Here is a 17,780-nt window from a genome sequence, read left to right on the forward strand (position 1 = left end):
TCGTGGTCGAGCGAAAACTAGAGTGAACATCGGCAGGGCATTTGATTCCTGGAGGGACCTTCTTTCGGTTTTGGGGATCAAAACCGATCCTGAATTGGCATTCTTCTTATTGGACAGGTAAGCTTACATAACTGCAAAGCATGTGAAATATAGTGCCATAAGCATTGATCTGTGTAATTTTAGCTAAGCTACAATAACACATAAAATAAATGCAGTGTTTAAGATAATGCAAAAAGACCCATTCATTAGTGTAACGTAAATTGGTTATACAGAAAATATATACAATTATTATAAAACAATAGCGCATTAATATATCAAAATGTCAGCTGTGATGGAATCACATCAATACTGAATTGTGTCAACATATTTATAAATGTACAATCTATTTTATAAACAGATACTGTCATCATCCACCAAATTTATCTAACAGCTATTGATAAAGCTGGCTAGCTAGCTAACACTAACATAGGCTATAGTATAAATGCAGTCAATGTATCATGCAAAGAAAAGTGATTACTTCAAACTACAGTCTCGCATAGTCAGACCTATATCCACACTTTGTTTAGCCCTGTTCCAGCACTGGAGAGTCAAATATAATATAAAGTCTCAAAGTTTGTAGTAAAACAATCATAACTGTGTAATTTTAATTATGCTACCACATCTGTCAGCATGATGTTGGTGAATCACGCTGTCTCTTTGGACGTTACGTCATTGTTTTGTCTGATGTTCGCTCGCGTCCCTATGGAGTGTGTGCACGAGCGCGAGCAGGAGCAACAGGTAGCTGGCTGCAGTTCACTTAACGGCCACAGGAGTCACACAATTTTTGTTCCTGGGTAGTAAGTGTTATTTCCTAATTGCTAATGCCTCAAAAGTATAGAAAATGGCTATTATTCCCCACAAACTTTGCTTCTGTGACCAGGACAGTGATATTTTGAAATTTACCTATTTCCAATGAAAAACCGGGTGAATGTGTGTCTTTTCGTTCACATAAAGTCAGAAAAAAACAACATATGAATCCAAAATCCTTCTTTATCTGTGGTCTGACGAAGACACCGGCTTTGACCTTTGCCTCAGACAGCTTAGGGAAGAAGTCTTGAAGATACTTGAAGGCTGCCGACTCCTTATCTAGAGCTCTGACAAATTGTACCATAAGGCCCAATTTAATGTGCAGTAGTGGCATCAGCACCATCCGGGGGTCCACTAGTGGCTCCCACTTAACGTTGTTCCTCCCCACAGAGAACCCGGTCCGCTGTGGCCAGTCCCGCCTGCGATAGTGCGCTTTGGTGTCCCTGCTGTCCCAAAGGCAAAGATGGCAGTTTTACCAAGTTTCCCTGCTTTGGAGACCCATCAGGAATGACACCATTTTGAAGTCTCCTATGACCTCCCAGCCGTACTCATCATACTTCAAGGCATCCAGCAAGGTCTTGATGCTGTTGTAATCCTCTTTGAGGTGCATCGAGTAAGACAGGGGAAGAGACGGGTACTTGTTACCATAATGGACCAGCACGGCTTTGAATATTACTTTAGTATAAATGCATGTTAATTTGGATTCATATGTTGTTTTTTCTGACTTTATGTGAACAAAAAGACACAAATTTGCCCGTTTTCTCATGGGAAATAGGTACATTTCAAAATATCACGTCACAAAAGCAAAGTTTGTGTGGAATAATAGCCATTTTCTATACTTTTGAGGCATAAGCAATTAGGAAATAACACTTACTACCCAGGAACAAAATAAAAATAATGTGTTACACAGTGTAACAAGGGTTTCTGAATCTTACATACTGCACCTTTAAATGTTGTGTGTTTGTCCTTTAACCCATTATACAGTTGTGCTCAAAAGTTTGCATACCCTGGCAGAAATTGTGAAATTTTGGCATTGATTTTGAAAATATGACTGATCATGCAAAAAAAAAAAAAAAAAAAAAATATTTTATTTAAGGATAGGGATCATATGAAGCCATTTAATATCACATAGTTTTTTGGCTCCTTTTTAAATCATAATGGTAACAGAAATCACCCAAATTGTCCTGATCAAAATTTTACATACCCTTGAATGTTTGGCCTTGTTACAGATACACAAGGTGACACACACAGGTTTAAATGGTTATTTTCCCACACCTGTGGCTTTTTAAATTGCAATTAGTGTCTGTGTATAAATAGTCAATGAGTTTTTTAGCTCTCACATGGATGCACTGAGCAGGCTAGATACTGAGCCATGGGGAGCAGAAAATAACTGTCAAAAGACCTGCGTAACAAGGTAATGGAACTTTATAAAGATGGAAAAGGACATAAAAAGATATCCAAAGCCTTGAAAATGTCAGTCAGTACTGTTCAATCACTTATTAAGAAGTGGAAAATTCGGGGATCTCTTGATACCAAGCCAAGGTTAGGTAGACCAAGAAAGATTTCAGCCACAACTGCCAGAAGAATTGTTCGGGATACAAAGAAAAACCCACAGGTAACCTCAGGAGAAATACAGGCTGCTCTGGAAAAAGAGGGTGTGGTTGTTTCAAGGAGCACAATACGACGATACTTGAACAAAAATGAGCTGCATGTTCGAGTTGCCAGAAAGAAGCCTTTACTGCGCCAATGCCACAAAAAAGCCTGGTTACAATATGCCCGACAACACCTTGACATGCCTCACAGCTTCTGGCACACTGTAATTTGGAGTGACGAGACCAAAATAGAGCTTTATGGTCACAATCATAAGCGCTATGTTTGGAGAGGGGTCAACAAGTATTGTGCTCCTTAAATAAAAGATTTGCATGATCAGTCATATTTTCAAAATTAATGCCAAAATTTCACAATTTCTGCCAGGGTATGCAAACTTTTGAGCACAACTGTAAGAGTAAAGAATCATAAATGGCACAAGGCATGTGTGTGTGTGTGTGTGTGTGTGTGTGAAGTAAGGAGCCACAGCAGACCCCAGGCTGGGCATGAAAGACCACTCATCTAGTGAACCTCTCAGCCATTGGCTCTTAACCTATAAAAATGAACAGATGAAAGAGGAGAAGAGGCCTCTCTTCCATTGGCCCCATTACAGGCCAGAGAAGTTCATACAGGGATATGACAGAACCAGATAGGAAATGGAGTGAGGGATGATGGGACAATATTTAAGGGCAGAAGAAATAAAGGAAGAAAAGACAAAAGGAGTTTTTTTTTTAAAAAAAAAGAGAGATGCTGAGATATCAAAAACAGCACTGAAAAATAGCATAGTAGGAAAAAACTGCGAGAGCATGAGTATGTGGGTGTGTTTGTAAGTGTGTTTTTGAGGAAGCCATATGAAGCAACAAGGCTCCTAATGACAGGGCTAAAGTGGTCGCATGCCTCCACTCTGCTTACTGGAGCAGCACATCAAAGGTCAGTATGAGACTATTCTCGCTGGAATGGTCCATTCTGTCTTTATACATTGTCTATACTGGAAGCATCAAAGCTGTATGTCATCTTAAGCCCTAAGCGATGTAAAAATTGCAGAGATGGGTGTTTCTACTCCATTTACACACAGCTGTCACACGTAACTGACCTATTAGAAAATGTATAGTGTTAATTAGTTATGCAGGAAATATTAAACATGATAATATAATGTAGCCTACTGTATCTGTGATTATAAGAAGAAATTGATTGGAATACCTGGCTAAATACAACAGAAATGGTAACAAAAACATACCTGTAATCTTATACTACACTCTTGAATTAAAAAATATGGAAAATCCCTTCACATTGTGTAGTTTTATTTGTCCGTCCGGAATATAGACTATGTTCCGAAATGCGGGGCTCAACACAATTTCAAGCACTCACTGTGCTCAAATCATAAAATAATAATAATAATAAAAAATAAAAAAAATGTGCTTGTGTATCTTTCTAATTTTCCTAAAAAAAAACAAAAAAACAAAAAAAAAAACACTTGTTTCTTTCTCCTTTACATGGGGAAACATGTACTTGACAGCAGACAATGCTTTGAGAAAAATACACATCAGTTCAAATGCAACAGCAAGCGTTATCCGAAGTTGTGAAGCATGTCTACATTTTCTGGTGTCTTCTCTTGACCATCATCCACTTCAGACACTTGGAGAACTTAAGAAACAGTGATATTTAAAGGGCTCAAGGGCTGGAAAGTGCAGATTTACTGGCTTTTTACTAACATGTCAATTTACACTGGATAAATATTATGAGGGGTTATTTTTACAGGGCATTTTATATAAGGTAAAACACGCTGTAATTTTGTATCGGGGGAGGAACGCGCAGTCTGTAAAAAGTCCCAGAAAATCACTGACATAACCGATTCGCACTGGATTAAAATTACAGAGAAAATCTGGTAATTATTACATTACCCCACATAAAACTATTCCCTTCTGAACAGGACCTTAGAAAAATTGCATTTTCCTGGGCTATATTAAAATTGCGAAATAATTTCACATATAGTGTTAGTTTTGCCTAAACTGCATATACATGAAGTAAGAAATTAAGATGTAAATGGAAATAAAATCGGGCTTTGATCTAAAGGTCAGTTCATCAAGTTGTTTAAATGCACAACAAATAAAATTCATAGCAGTCTATTCACACATATGACAGGGCTCAACAATAAGGATTTTTTTTTTTTTTTCTGCCGAACAATTCAGGCCAGTAATTCAGATGAGATGTTTACACGAGAACTAGCTCAACCCCATTCATGAATGAAAAATTCTGAATCTTTTCAGTGAACCTGTTTATCCTTGGCATGTATCATACTGATCTGGTTATACATTTTTACTAGCCTAACCAATATACCTGCTCTGCTACAGATAAGAAAAATAGCTATTTTTTGCATTACGTATGATCAACAAACATAAGATGTTGTGAAAACACAACATTGGTCTGATTGGGCAAGTGACAGTTCCTTCAACTAATCCGAAACTCTTTCAGACTGATCCTGGGTCAGCAGGCCATCCTTATTGTTGAGCCATGCATGATTTGTGATTTTAAAGATTTGTGAAAAAAGTATTTTACTTCAAACATACAGAGGGAATGAAATGAAGTAGCTGTGCAACATGTCAACAATAGCAAATGGTAGTCCGTCAACTGAAAATGATAGTCGCATTGCACTTTTGCAATTGTGTAGACGGCTTTGACGACTACATTAGGAGGAATTTAGTTTTGACATGTGGCATGGTTCAGTTGATCAGGTGAAGACAGACCCAACACAGAATCACACATCAGAAACTTAAACTTGTTAGTTCTCTTTAGGAAAATGAATAAGTTAATGCTGGTAGGGAAAGAGCAGAGAAGGTACACAGAGAGCAGAGCAGATGTGTAAAGGGGGGCTAACAGCAGTGGGGAGTATTGTGAGGGAGGAATAGGGGTCTGTCCTGGTGGTCTCTGCACTTACTGCTGCCCCAGACAATGGCCACTAATTGGCCTGACTGTTGGTGGTCCAGCTGAAATCGGACAGAGTGCCTCTGGTTACAGCACACTCGTGCGGTGCGGTGAGGTGTGGTGCAGGAGAGTGGTGTTTATACAGGCAGCAGTTTACACAGCCATGTCACATACTATATACTGTAACTACATCACTTTTCAAGGTGCAAAATGGATGTTGCCACTCTGCTGGTATCATTCTAACTGCAGCTAGCTTGACAGCTGAACTTAACCATTTACTACTGTGATACCTGTTTCAAAACGTGTACTGAAGCTGCCCACGCCACCTTTCAGGAGACTTGTTTAAGTCTTTGATGTAGAGTCCAAGTCAACTGTTTATAAGTCTAAGCCAATGTATTTGTGACTTAAGAGCAATTTATGTTTTCATCCCTGTCTTACAGAGGCCTAAAACTCCTGTGAGCTGCACAGCCTAGTGAAACACACAGACATACATGGGCATATACACACTGGCAAGGCAATTCCACAGGGGAGACATCTATGTGTTTGCCGGAGCAGTTGCAGGGAGTGTTAATTATTTATCAGTGAGCCAAATGTACACCAGGATTCCGTGCATCCAGCATCCTGTGGCAATTTTCAGACATGTCAACACGAAAACTCTGGATGTGCTTAATGTACAGTACAGGGCAGTTAAATATTCATCCTGCATTAAAACAGATGACAAACACTGTGCACAGATATAGAGTGAGCTGAAATGGGGAGAAAGAAAGAGACAAAGAGAGAGGTAATCACTGTAAAAACCTCCTTCCCACAGAATCCTGCTTATTCTCTTACATCCAACAATAAGTTCTGGCATCACAGTACAAATAAAGTTTATCCGGGACATCTCGTGACATTTTTCACTTTATAACTGTTTACTCCTAGAACTCTATAATAAATTATATTTTTTTCAAAATTCTAATATTCGTTTTGTCTCTCTTCCTTGTTACAGCCTAAAGTCAGCTGTAACAGATGGGTGCACGCACACACACACACACACACAGTATACTGCCTCTAATAATTAGAGGTAGCAATGGCAGCACATGTTACTCAGTCATCAGTGCAATATGTGAATTGTTAAAAATAGTTCTCTCATAATTCACTCACCGTCATGTTGTTCCAAACCCGTTTGACTTTCTTATGTGAAACACAAACAGAGATGTTTTAATGAATATCTCGGTTCATTTTAATACAATGGCTGTGGATTGTGTCTCACTTTAGGTTAGGGTTGGGTTACTTCTAGGTGGTACTCAGATGATCTTGCTCAGATGTAGTACTTGGTCTGAAAACTTTAAGAACCAGTGATCTTAGGCAATGTGCATTGCACTGCTCACATTTAGTCTGTAATTCCACAGTTGAGGAAAAGTTGTAGAGGTCACGCAAGTACAATTCTGACCCAGCATTCCAAAAATACTTTTATGATGATACAGATGTGCAGTTCAACCAGGTAGATAAATATGATAATCTTTTGAAAAATGTAGTCTGTGGAATGAAATATTATAGCTGATTTTGTCACAGGGGTGCAGCTGACAGCACAACGGCCACAGCCTAGAATGCCTTCTGGGGCCAGCCGGGAAAGAAAACAGTCCAAATTAGCCAGCATAGGCAGGTCAGCTATGCTCCTAGTCCTTCTTTCAAACTGCCTGAAATCAGCATATGCAGCATGTCTTAAAATAAAACCCCAATTGAGAAAAAAGAGAGAAGGGATAGAGGACCTGAGGAGAGAATAAGAAAGTGGAGGGTTGGGGGGGAATCAGAGAGACACAAGTGTTGGGTGGTTGGACTGAGAAAACAGAAGAGAAAAAGAGAGAGAAAAGATGGGGGTGCAGAGATGATACATTTTCTTAAATACTAACTGTCAAAACAAACTACCTGCAACATGCCCTCGGATCTGACTGTTACATTAGCGGGTTGCACAAAAGCCAGAGACTTCAGGAGAGAGGGAATGAAGGAAATATTGAAGCGTGGTTAGAGAAAGATGATAGAATAAAACAAGAAATACAACTGAGAGCATCTATCTATCTATCTATCTATGTAAAACAATGTCTTCCTGAACATTGTGCAAACCAGTTTTAATGCATTTTATATCAAAGGTCTGCAAACAGTTGTTCTCTAGACTAGGTAGGGAACTAGGTAGCTGCCTCTGGTCAGACAGGAAACCCAAAGACTATTCATTCTTAACAAATACATTACTAATTGTAGTCCATCATTCAAAGAATATGTAATTATTTTTTTAATTAATTAATGTAATTTTTATAATTAATTTTATTAATTTATCACACATTATACATTTGCACATATACAGTGAAATTCTTTTTTTTTTTTTTTTTTTTTTTTTCACATATCCCAGCTAAGCTGGGGTCAGAGTGCAGTATCAGCCATGATACGGCACCCCTGGAGCAGATAGGGTCAAGGGCCTTGCTCAAGGGCCCAACAGTGGCATCTTAGCAGTTTTGGGGCTTGAACCCCCAACTTTCTGATCAGTAACCCAGAGCCTTAACCGCCAAGCCACCACTGCCCCTAGTTTCACCCAAATGTGCCACCCACATTTACTAATGTGTATCCAAACACATATGCTCTGCTGTTATACAGGAGTTCAACATTATTGAATCTAGATCTAAACGGTGTTGAAAGAGTTTTGCTGTTAGTATTTGTGCCACAGATAGCATCATAGTGGTAAGGGTGTGTGCCGTACTAAGCCCGTCCAGATGCAGCAGCCTGCCGAACACAAACCCAGCTTCTGACCTTTATGCATGGCTCACATTTAAGAGTGACAGTAAAGGATCAGGTTACAGACTAAAATAGCTGCTGCAACCCATGCCACATCCACTCCTAACCCTCTCTACCTTTAAATTTGGGTCTGCTGCTCTCGACAGATGTGCTCTACAGCACGACCTGTTGACTGGCAGGACATCTGGGTAATTGAAGGATGCTGTCAATCCAACTAAGTCCTTTACTTGGAAGTGAGATTGCATGACCCCTGACTGGCTGAGAGGGTTTATAACTGAGGAATGAATAGTGTCATAACAGAGTTTTGAGAAAGTGATCTCTGCTTTGGGCATTGAGAGTCCCACTTTGAGCTTCCTCAATGCTGAAGAGTCATAGTTTTGGGTCAAGGAATAGACATAATTGATCTCACTATGTAACACAATTTTGTTCTTGGGTAGTAAGTGTTATTTCCTAATTGTTAATGCCTCAAAAGTATAGAAAATGGCTGTTATTCCCCACGAACTTTGCTTTTGTTACCATATAGTGATATTTTGAAATTTACCTATTTCCAATGAGAAAACAGGCAAATCTGTGTCTTTTTGTTCACATAAAGTCAGAAAAAAAACAACATATGAATCCAAAATCCTTCTTTATCTGTGGTCTGACGAAGACACCAGCTTTGTCCTTTGCCTCAGACAGCTTAGGGAAGAAGTCTTGAAGGTACTTGAAGGCTGCCAACTCCTTATCTAGAGCTCTGACAAATTGTTTCATAAGGCCCAATTTGATGTGCAGTGGTGGCATCAGCTCCTTCCAGGGGTCCACCAGTGGCTCCCACTAGACGTTGTTCCTCCCCACAGTGAACTCGGTCCACTGTGGCCAGTCCCGCCTGTGGTAGTGTGCCTTGGTGTCCCTGCTGTCCCAAAGGCAAAGATAGCAGGGAAACTTGGTAAAACCGTCTTGGAGGCCTATCAGGAATGCCACCATTTTGAAGTCTCCTATGACCTCCCAGCCATACTCATAATACTTCAAGGCATCCAGCAAGGTCTTGATGCTGTTGTAATACTCGTTGAGCTGCACCGAGTGAGCCAGGGGAAGAGACGGGTACTTGTTACCATTATGGACCAGCACGGCTTTGAATATTACTTTAGCATAAATACATGTTAATTTGGATTCATATGTTGTTTTTTTCTGACTTTGTGAACGTAAAGACACAAATTCGCCCGTTTTCTCATTGGAAATAGGTCAATTTCAAAATATCACTGTCCTGATCACAAAAGCAAAGTTTGTGGAGAATAATAGCCATTTTCTATACTTTTGAGGCATAAGCAATTAGGAAAAAGCACTTACTACCCAGGAACAAAAAAAAAAAAACAACATTTGTTACACAGTGTTAGCAAGAACTTCAGATCCAAATATGTATACAAACAATGGGGTTCAATTTAAAAATCCCAATTAAAAATATTAGATTCAGAATCTAATATAATCCTGGAAATAAACAAAGGAATGATCTGACATAAAATGAATAATTAGTATTTATGAGTCTGCACTATTTCAATGTCACTAATCAAAATAAGCCAGTTTGTGTCAATGACAATGTTCACTCCTTTGTGCAAAATGCCAGATTTCCATGCATTAGCGGGTCGCACAAAAGCCAGAGACTTCAGGAGAGAGGGAATGAAGGAAATATTGAAGCGTGGTTAGAGAAAGATGATAGAGTAAAACAAGAAATACAACTGAGAGCATCTATTTATCTATGTAAAACAATGTCTTCCTGAACATTGTGCAAACCAGTTTTAATGCATTTTATATCAAAGGTCTGCAAACAGTTGTTCTCTAGACTAGGTAGGGAATGCTGCCTCTGGTCAGACAGGAAACCCAAAGACTATTCATTCTTAACAAATACATTACTAATTGTAGTCCATCAATCAAAGAATATTTAATTATTTTTTTAATTAATTAATTTAATTTTTATAATTAATTTTATTAATTTATCACACATTATACATTTGCACATATACAGTGAAATTCTTTTTTTTTTTTTTTTTTTTTTTCACATATCCCAGCTAAGCTGGGGTCAGAGTGCAGGGTCAGCCATGATACGGCGCCCCTGGAGCAGATAGGGTCAAGGGCCTTGCTCAAGGGCCCAACAGTGGCATCTTAGCAGTTTTGGGGCTTGAACCCCCAACTTTCTGATCAGTAACCCAGAGCCTTAACCGCCAAGCCACCACTGCCCCTAGTTTCACCCAAATGTGCCACCCAAATTTACTAATGTGTATCCAAACACAAAATGCCAGATTTCCATGCTTCCACTGAAGCACACAAGATGCATTTTGGATCATTCTCAAATCACTCTGGTCATCATCAAGTTTTGCACAAGTCCATGACAGTTCGAGTGCATGCTGTCATTAAAGCAAAAGGGGGGTATACAAAACACCAAGAAATTCATGAATATTTTCAATAAAAATGTTCATTAAATTGTTTTAATAATTATTACATAAAAAAATAGTACTGTCAGCATTAACGCGTTAACACATGCGATTAATTAAAAATGTTTAACGCGTTAATTTTTCTTAATCGCGATTAAGGTGTGTACCAATTTGACATTAGATTCTGCCATTTTATTCAGCTCTGTGTGAGTTGTACACACTGTTACAGGGCAGGGCCTTTGCGATGTGTTTAGTGGGTACATTTCACACTAAAAAACAAACACACAACAGCGAGTCCTAGCCAATGATCAAGTGCTGGAGAAAGAACCTCTTATAAAACTAATGCTGAAGGGACTTCACAGGACTTCACTAAAGTTCTTCAACCATCTTTTGTAAGTCAGCATTTTACCACATAAGCATGTCAATACTTGCAAGCCTGCTGTGCAGCTAGTTTTACTCCATGTTGATGCTCTGCTCAAATTTCATATAATTTAAACTTTGTACCGGTTTCCGCCGAGCTTTGGAAGTGTCAGCTAATGATCACCGGACAGTTTGGATGAATTATCTTTATATTGGGAGTGCCACCGCTAAAAAGCAGAACAAGACATGTTTTTCATATGGAGTTCAATGCAGGGCTGGGCGCCCTGACATGAATCATGAGCTTTCCATATCTAAAGTGAAAAGATAGCCTGCCGACTGATTAATATTAAATGAAGGTTTAATGTGCATCACAATGAATACTAGTTCTTTCAATCAGTTAACATCCCAATTAGACATTGGGAAATGTGTAATGTTATTCGAAGCTATAGTTATTTTAGTGAATTTCTATCTTTATACTGTGGAGTTTAGAAAATGTTAATAAAGCATTTTTGTATGCTGTATTGTTTTGCTCTACAGCAGGGGTCTCAAACCACCCGCCCGTGGGCCAAATTCGGCCCCCGAGATAGTTTCATATGGCCTGTGTGAGTGTTAATGGTTTATCCTCAAACCCGACCCGCAAATTAATTTTTACTTTTTTGCATTTTGTTTTTATCTTTATTTTTCCCCGTAACTCTCTTAAAGGATTATTAAACAGTAGTCTAATATATTCCACATGGCTTAAAAAACTAGATCGCTTCCATCATGATCTACGGAGCTGTCTGTACTGGAAACCAGAGCTGTCTGTACCTTTGACATGACACGTGTTCAGGTGACGGCCACTCCATTTCTATTTCTGATGTGCTGTACAGTTACTCAGGTAACTTATTTTGCCCGTCCAACTGAACTAAAATGATTTCATTTGCAAATATGTGTAAACTGATTGTTTTGTAAATTATGTCCATATATATTGAAATAACTTCTCACCATAACAAAGCAGCTCGTAATGTTTCTCGACTCAAGAAATGTGTAGGATTTGTCTTCATATCAATGTGCTTTCTACTGTTAGGACTACTATATATTCTGTGTATTTTGTACTGCGCATCAGTTTTCAAGTTTTTAAGTGTCCTTATGTGGTTATTCTGGCAGTAGAATTCTCTCTCGCTCAATCACTCATTCGCTCTTTTGTACGTGCTGTGCGATTTATTAAATATAATACCTTAATAAGACTCATGCTTACTAGTATATATTATTTTTAACTGAAAATATTGATTGTACTGAGACAATATCAAATATAGGCCTATTGTGTATCAGGGTAATATTAGGGAAGAAAAAAGCCCTGCGTCTTTATTCACATACTTAAATATAATCCGACAAGCACAAAACACATCAGCCAAAAGAGAGTTTTTCATAAAAATGTGATCTTCAGGGAAGTTCACCTGGGCACAGCAGGAAGACTAAAGTTTTGGAGGCTATTAAACAAAATATAATTATGTGCACTTGAGGTAAATGAGACTTACAATTTACATTTTCACAAAAATGTTTTTATTTTTAAATAAATTGTCTAACTTTTTCTTTCCTACTGTTTTATATATATATATATATATATATATATATATATATATATATATATATATATATATACACACACACACACACACACACACACACACATACATACATAATATATATATATATATATATATAAACTGTTCAACTGGACCTCGATGGCCCCTGGGTAATTTGAGTTTGAGACCCCTGTTCTATAGTGTGAACAAATAAATCCAATATGACAGGAAATAAGACTATATAGAGTCAAATTTTACTACTTTTAAAATCTGAGATTAATTGCGATTAACTATGAAAAATTATTAGATTAAATTAAATAAATTTGTATCTACTGACAGCCCTAATAAAAATAAAAAAAACTCAAAATAGATACATTTTCACAATTGTAGTCAAACATTGAGGCTGACTACCACACTTGGAGTCACGAGTTCGAATCCAGTGAGTGCTGAGTGACTCCAGCCAGGTCTCATAAGCAACCAAATTAGCCCCGTTGCTAGGGAGGGTACAGTCACATGGTGTAACCTCCTCATGGTCGCTCTAAAATGTGGTTCTCGCTCTCGGTGGGGCGCGTGGAGAGTTGTGCGTGGATACCGCGGCAAATAGCGCGGGCCTCCACATGCGCTGCGTCTCCGCGGTAATGTGCTCAACAAGCCACATGATAAGATGCATGGATTGATGGTCTCGGACACTGAGGCAATTGAGATTCGTCCTCCGCCACCCAGATTGAGGTGAGTCACTACGCCACCACGAGGACTTAGAGCGCATTGGGAATTGGGAATTCCAAATTGGGGAGAAAAAACAAAACAAAACAAAAACAATTATAGTCAAACTTTTGAATCCCACGGTGAATTTTTCTTTTTTTTTTTTTCTTTTTTCTTCATCCTCTTCTGCCTGCTTTTTATATACCTAAATCATTCTAATAACAATGCATGCTCTGAATGGGTCTTGTTGGAAGTAATTGTAGCTCCTCTGATGCCTATTTGTCTTAGTATGATTAGTCATCCAGGGGTCAAGGTAGTCCAGAAAAAGAGTCTGTACTTATATATATATATACACACACACACCCACCCACCCACACATGCAGCCAAATGTTTGGAATAATGTACAGATTTTGCTGTTTTGGAAGGAAAAAAAAAAATCGGTATTATAATTCACCAAAGTGGCATTCAACTGATCACAAAGTATAGTCAGGACATTACTGATATAAAAAAACAGCATCATCACTATTAGTAAAAAGTCATTTTTGATCAAATCTAGACAGGCCCCATTTCCAGCAGCCATCACTCAAACACCTTATCCATAAGTAATCATGCTAAATTGCTGATTTGGTACTAGAAAATCACTTGCCATTATATCAAACACAGTTGAAAGATATTTGGTTCACTAAATGAAGCTTACTATTGTCTTTGTGTTTGTTTTTGAGTTGCCACAGTATGCAATAGACTGGCATGTCTTAAGGTCAATATTAGGTCAAAAATGGCAAAAAAGAAACAGCTTTCTCTAGAAACTTGTCAGTCAATCATTGTTTTGAGGAATGAAGGCTATACAATGCTTGAAATTGCCAAAAAACTGAAGATTTCATACAAAGGTGTACACTAGAGTCTTCAAAGACAAAGGACAGCTGGCCCTAACAAGGACAGAAAGATGTGGAAGGCCAGATGTACAACTAAACAAGAGGATAAGTACATCAGAGTCTCTAGTTTGAGAAATAGACGCTTCACATATCCTCAGCTGACAGCTTCATTTGAATTCTACCAACTCAACACCAGTTTCATGTACAACAGTAAAGAGAAGACTCAGGGGTGCAGGCCTTATGGGAAGTATTACAAAGAAAAAGCCACTTTTGAAAAACAAAAAGAAAAGTTTAGAGTGGGCAAAGAACACAGGCATTGGACAACAGATAACTGGAAAAGAGTGTTATGGATCTTAACCCCATTGAGAATTTGTAGGAACAGCTAGACTATAAGGTGCGTGAGAAGTGCCTGACAAGATAGCCACATCTATGGCAAGTGCTACAGGAAGCGTGGGGTGAAATGTCACTTGAGTATCTGGACAAACTGACAGTTAGAATGCCTGCATGCTGCATGTGGAGGATTTTTTGATGAGAACTCTTTGAAGTTTAAGTTCTGAAATCTTTTTTTTTTTTTTTTCAAATTGTATTAGTAATTTTTCATGTTATTAATGTCCTGACCATACATTGTGATCAGTTGAATGCCACTTTAGTGAATAAAAGTACCAATTTCTTTCCATAAGAGCAAAATCTGTACATTATTCCAAATTTCTGGCCGCCAGTGTGTGTGTGTGTAATATATATATATATATATATATATATATATATATATAAGACACCGAGCGCACTCTCCTAGCACTGTCCTCGCTCTTTTCCAAGTGTCTTAGCAGCAGCTATTACCAATGTGTAGAAAATATCAGGAAAAAAACCCACTTAATGAATTTCGTAGTGGGATTTAACATCTTGTGCAACACTTTAAGTATCTGCGAAATCTCCACATTTTTTCGTTTTTACATGTTGGTGAAAATTTGTAATCCACACATTGGAACACAAGAAATCAACAGTTTCTTTCTAAAGGACTGAAAATCCATGTGTCTCATCATCATCATCATCATCTCTCTCCGTGCAGCGTAGACTGTTTAACATGCATGTGCTCTCGTAAAGGGACAGAGCGCAAGTTTTATTCCCAGTGTAAAAAAACAAACACATTTTCTCTCATTAATTCACCTTCAGAGATGAAGCGCCGAATGAGACGTAATAAACTTTGTTAAACCCCAGTTATACACGTGTCTGGAATTCATGAGCTGCTCAATATCCAAAATGTAAGTATACATTTATTTAGGTAATGTTTTAAAATGTAAACATTAATTCGACATGATAATGTTTTTGTTCTTTGTATATCAGTCAGTGCTGGTCTTGTTTGGGTTGTCTGATTTCATGTTATATACACATTGTTAATTCACAGATTAGGCCTAATATCAACCTACTGTATATTACACATCACAGCCGATTTAGTAGCAAGTCTGTTCTCTCAGTCAATAATCAGATCTTTAACTCAGTGAATAATCTTTGATCCTTCTTGTGAAAACACTACACATGGGCAAAAGTTGCATGACAGCATGACTAAACGGGTGACCGAAAGCCCATCATCTCCTCCACAGAACTCTTGGCTTACAAACACATGTGTAAATGGCAGGACGGCTGAGGTTAATATTATGCATTTATGAATTTATATCTGTTATTACATAAGGCATAAATCATATCTTGCAAATGATAAATGTGATTCAATTTTGGGGGACATTGTATTTTTTTTTTCTCCCCAATTTGGAATGCCAAATTCCCAATGCACTCTAAGTCCTCGTGACTCCAAGGGTGGTAGTCAGCATCTTTACTCGCTGAGCTACCCAGGCCCCTGGGAGACATTGTATTAAAAACATAAGATATGTAAAAAATATATATCTTCGGACATATTTTTTAAAGCCATGATGGTAAAACAGCTATTTGTCATTTTTGTGTTGGGGCCAGTGAAAATTTTGGCAGGGCCAGTAAAAATCTGAAGCACTGGCCCCGGGCCAGTAGAAAAAATTCGTAGCATTGAGCCCTGTATATTAGGGGTGTAACGGTTCTCAGTAAAAAAACAAACCGTACAGTTCGCCACCCACAATTCGGGAAGCAATAGCACTGCGGTCGGTTCACCTCATGTTTAATGATGCATCTGGAGCACAAGTTTTGGTCAAGAAAACAAAGTGTCAAACAGACAACCTCCACTAATGCACCTGAATGAGTCTGTAAATGGATACGCTCCACCTGTGTTTCACATGGGTCAACTTGATGACATCACTTTTCTGCACACGTTGTGCGTAGCTGAAAATGGCTAGTGGAGAAAACGAAATGCTGATAGAGAAGCCCCCTGCATTTCTCCTTTCAGGGAACATTTTCTTTTTGCAGTCAATTACAACAGCGATGGTAAAAAGAGGTTTACAAAACAGGCACTGTTTGCAGACATTGCTCAACACGAGTGCTGTATACTGGTAATATATGTAATTAATGCCCATGAGGGTTTATTTTAAACGTGCACGCAAGTTCTTCCTGTTTCCTCACGCGGCTGTAATCTATGACGAGCGTCAATAATGCACTTTGATTAATGGCATTAAGATGCCGTTATAGTAATACATTGATATAGGATTAATCATTTACGCCGACATCACTCAAGGAAAGAGCCGCAGGTGAGCTGATACTGCACACACTCCCTTCCATTTTTAAGCAGGCACTCAGTGCTAATTCGGACAAACATGAAACAATAACTAAAGCATTTGGGGTGTTCATGTGGGATTTCCACATATGATTAAGATACTCAAGCAGCATTATCACAGCATCCCTTCTCGTATGCATTCTAATAGCAAGGTTATTCCTTCTATAGTGATGTACAGCTTCCAAATATTGAATATGTTGAGATGAGTTTGAAGTGCACTTTATGTTGGTGCATGTAGCATATCAGTGCAGGTATTAAGTTTAAATGTTGATTTAGTAATTAGAGAAAATGTTTTTTTATTTAAGGACCCTGACAAAAATTAACCATGGTTTTACTATAGTAATATTGTAGTAACCATGACTGCTGTCACCATGGTTTTCTGAGCACAAATCATGGTTTTGATACAATTAACCATGGTTTTATAACAGTAATATTGTAGTTTCTATATTGTAACCATGACAGTAACCATGTTTATATTGTGGTTACTATGATTTTACTACAAATGCCATGGTTAAACTATGGTTACTGTTATTTAAGGGCAAACCTGTTGAAGTGTTTACCAAATAGATTATACTTTGGATTTAGCAGTAATTATATTTATATTTGACCAAAGCAAATTCTGAACTGTAAAAAAACCGTGACCCTTAAACCGTGAGAAATTCAAACCGTTACACTCCTAATATATATATATATATATATATATATATATATATATATATATAAACAATGTGTTTAATAGGTGCCTTTAGTCTATGCAAACTATCCTTTCACTCACTGGACAGTTATTGAAAAATGTTTGATTTAATTACTTTTAAACAACTGAAAATGATAAATAAATATTTTGTCTCAAAAGAAGTGTGTTAATTTCAGGGATTTTCATTAGCTACATAAATTTTCAACATTTAAAAAAAATATAAAAATGAGAATAATTGCCTCAAAATCAACCTTTAGACACCACACGCAAAGATCTCATGGAACAGGAAAATTTTTCAGTGTATGGTGACAATAAAATTTTAGCCATTTACCCCACGTAGCCTTCAGCCCTGTTGTACCCTACTCATATATC

This window comes from Myxocyprinus asiaticus, chromosome 23 (assembly GCF_019703515.2).
Source record: "Myxocyprinus asiaticus isolate MX2 ecotype Aquarium Trade chromosome 23, UBuf_Myxa_2, whole genome shotgun sequence".
Classification (NCBI taxonomy): domain Eukaryota; kingdom Metazoa; phylum Chordata; class Actinopteri; order Cypriniformes; family Catostomidae; genus Myxocyprinus; species Myxocyprinus asiaticus.